The 3395-nt window shown below is 38.1% G+C and overlaps 1 pseudogene; it reads left to right on the top strand.

The window, feature by feature from the left end:
• The first annotated feature begins 1239 nt into the window (after positions 1-1239).
• On the top strand, positions 1240-2211 carry LOC136866727 (acyl-coenzyme A diphosphatase NUDT19-like; annotated as a pseudogene).
• Positions 2212-3395: the final 1184 nt, after the last annotated feature.

Genomic DNA, 3395 nt, shown 5'->3' with positions numbered 1-3395 from the left:
CATGTCTCAACTCGTAGTTTGACTGGGTCCAGTCCCTTTTCGTCATCGCGTCAGTGCTGTAAAATTCCCACAAAGTATAAATTCTTTTTTGTTCTCGTCTTTTTAATGTTTGCTGAAAGGCGTCCCTTGAAGGTAGAATGATTTTATTTCTGATCTCTTTTATTAGATAGTCTTCTTCTGTTGGTACGTATACAAGTCTTGATCTGGTGATGTTTGATACACTGAGTGATCTCTTGAGGAATGATGCCTTCACTTTCTCTAGCATTTCTAGGTCGCTTATTTTTAAATGGTTTCATAGAAGTTCCATTCCGTATGTTAGAACCGGCATTATTTTCGCTTGAAATAGTTTCATTGCGATGGTCAAGGATATTTTTCTGGGTTTTGGATGTCTTTCATGGGTCTAATCGCTGCGTTGCTCTTTCTTTAACATGTATAGAGAAGGTGGTCCGAGTCGTTTGGAGGGTAATGCCCAGATATTTGAACTGATTTACAATTGCTAAAGTATTTCCCCCTAAGTACTGTATATTTGGTCTTTTGATGCAATCTTACCTACTTTCCGGAAGGCCATATAACTGGCACCTTAGCGTTAATTGTGAATTTATTTCCTTTAGCGAATTCCGAGAGTCTATTGAGTGCATTTTTCTCCTCCTGCAGGACTGGTCCTCCTATGACGATGTCATCAGCATACATGTACATCACAACTTTCTTATCCTTCTCGTGGATGATTCTTGTCACGCCGGAAGTTGCAATATTGAAGAATATAGGACTCATGGTGTCCCCTTGTAGTACTCCGTTCGTTTGGGTTATGTCACTGGACGTAGTGATGCCATCGTCTGTGATCACTCTTGCGTCAGAGAGAATGTTTCTGATTATTATGGCCAGGCAGTTTTCCTTTCCTGTTAAGCGCTCTAGTTTCGTGATAAGTACTTCTCTGTCCAGCAAGTCGAAAGCTTTAGTAAAGTCTATGAACACTGCGAAGAATTTTCCTTTTTCCATCCTTAAAGTATTATCGACGTCATTCAACAGATTATTTATTGCGTGTAATGTTGATCTACCGTTTCGGAAGCCATATTGAGAGTCCTGGATAGAGTTGTCAACCAGCTTGGTCAGTCTGTTACAAAGGATTTTAGCGAACACTTTAAAGCCATTGTTATCTATGGCGATACCTCTATAAGAATTTGGATCGTCTGTATTTCCTTTCCCTCTGTGTGGCACTTTGATTTTGTAATACCTCCAGCAATGCGGTATACCTCCCTTTTATGAACATTTGTTGAACATTTGTGCCCATAACATGTTCATCTGTTCAAGTGAAGATTTCAAGTGTTCATTTAATATGCCATCGACTGAGACGTAGAGTCAAAAATTCTTTCATGCAAGGGGTTTACGTTTTCCCAGGTGGAACTTCCGCCCCTTCCGAGAGTAATGAAGGTTGGAAAGAATTGTTTAACAATTCGGGATGTACAATAAGTAATTTCAGTCACTTACCGTATTTAGCGCCAATTTTTCATGAAGCTGAGAATTCTGAAATTGCGAAAGCAATTTCTTCGCGAATAACCGTGTTAAGGGAAACATTTGAGGAATGTGGTATTCTTCTTTAATTAAAGAAACAAGTTAATATACAGTAAAATTAAAGTAAATCATGGGCATCAGTTTTTAAGTGGCGGAGAAGTTTTGGAATGGCAAAAGAAAGTGCAACAGAAGCCATCAGAGTGGTTAAATCTATGGAAAACATTTGAATGTGTTCCTCATATTTGGGCACTGCATCTTTGGAGCAACTGGTTGCTCCAGTAACTTACCCTAAAAGATTTGATATTGTTCTCTTCATTTCTCTACTTGAACAGTCTCCTCCAACATTCATACTGAAGTGGATGAAATGAAGGTATTTCGTTCTACTTACGAATATGTTAGGATTGTGTCAATGTCACTGTTATATTGCTAACCTTTATATTTTATTGGTGTATGAAATCTGATTTAATTCAGAATAAATCCAAGTTTCCACCACCACAGTTGTATGAAGTCTCCAGTTTAAATAAATTTGGAACTTTTGATCATTTGGCAAAGTTTACTGTGGAACGTTCAAAACTAGGATGTGAACGATGGATGCCTGTACAGGTCAAAACATCAGATTGTTTCTCCCAGCATGACGTACTATCAGGAGTTGCCTGCAAATGTTCAAGAAGTGCTTCAGAAACATGGATTGGATTTCCTTGAAGAAGTTCTGTTATATTTAGAATCGAAAGCATCCATGTTCCTTGATTTGCCGAAAGATGTTCTTGAAGATGTAAAGTTTGCAGCAACAAAATCTTTATCTAAAGATAGGTTTATGTCTGCATCACAAGCATATACATCATTGCCAGTTCTACACCAGAGATTATCGACAGGATGTCGGATATTGAATGAATTCTTACATGGTGGTTTGGCTCTGCGGGGTATTGCCGAGATAACAGGTGAAAGCGGAACTGGAAAAACTCAAGTATGCTTACAGTTATCACTGAGTGTTCAATACAAAGACGTTTATGAAATGAATGGTGGGGCCGTGTTTATTAACACAGAAAAAGGTTTTCCCACTCGTTGTCTTCATGAACTTATACAAAGTTTCTCTTCTTTTTTGCAAGATCGTAAAGTAGTTAAACCTGATGTAAAATTTGGAGATAATATTTTTCTTGAACGTATACCAGATGCTTATAGTTTTGTTAAATGTATTACTAGAAGTCTTCCATTATTACTGACCCATAAAAATATAGGACTTGTTGTGATTGATTCCATTGCTGGTGTCTTTAGAGCTGATTATGACCAGAAAGTCTTAATACAGCGATCTCGTAACTTGCAAATTAATCGGAAGCAGTTCCATAAACTAGCGCGGAAATTCTGTTTAGCAGTTGTTTGTGTAAATCAAGTCTCTTCTGTACCTGTTGACTCACTTGAGAACAGGGCAGAGAGATCTCAAACTGTGTCAGCCCTCAGTCTGGCCTGGGCAAATCTTGTAACTACACGTTTGCGGCTTTTTAGAGGTAGTGGAAATTTAATTGAAGAACTGCCTTCCAAGGGTTCAGTTCCAAGAACTATGGAGATAATCTTCTCTTTTTATCTGCCCCAGAGCAGATGCACATTTTCTATTTCTTCTGAAGGTGTGTTTGGTATTATATTAAGAATGCTCAAGGATTTCAAAACTGGGAATAAGAAATTCGATGACCAGAAGTGATTATGTGAGCTGAAATGAAAGTAAAATATGTATGTAATATGTTTAACCTCTCGCATGAGAACCAGATATGTGCTTCAAGGTGTGACAGCTAAGCTGATCACTTTTGAAAAATGTGACTAGAAGTCTTCAGCAGTACTTCATAACTATCTGCCATTGGTGAGAATGATGGCGACTATTGCACTGAGTGAAATGT

The sequence above is a fragment of the Anabrus simplex genome, chromosome 3, assembly GCF_040414725.1.
Source record: "Anabrus simplex isolate iqAnaSimp1 chromosome 3, ASM4041472v1, whole genome shotgun sequence".
NCBI classification, from domain to species: domain Eukaryota; kingdom Metazoa; phylum Arthropoda; class Insecta; order Orthoptera; family Tettigoniidae; genus Anabrus; species Anabrus simplex.
Note: the sequence above shows the minus strand (reverse complement) of the source record. Positions and strands in the feature narration are given on the sequence as shown.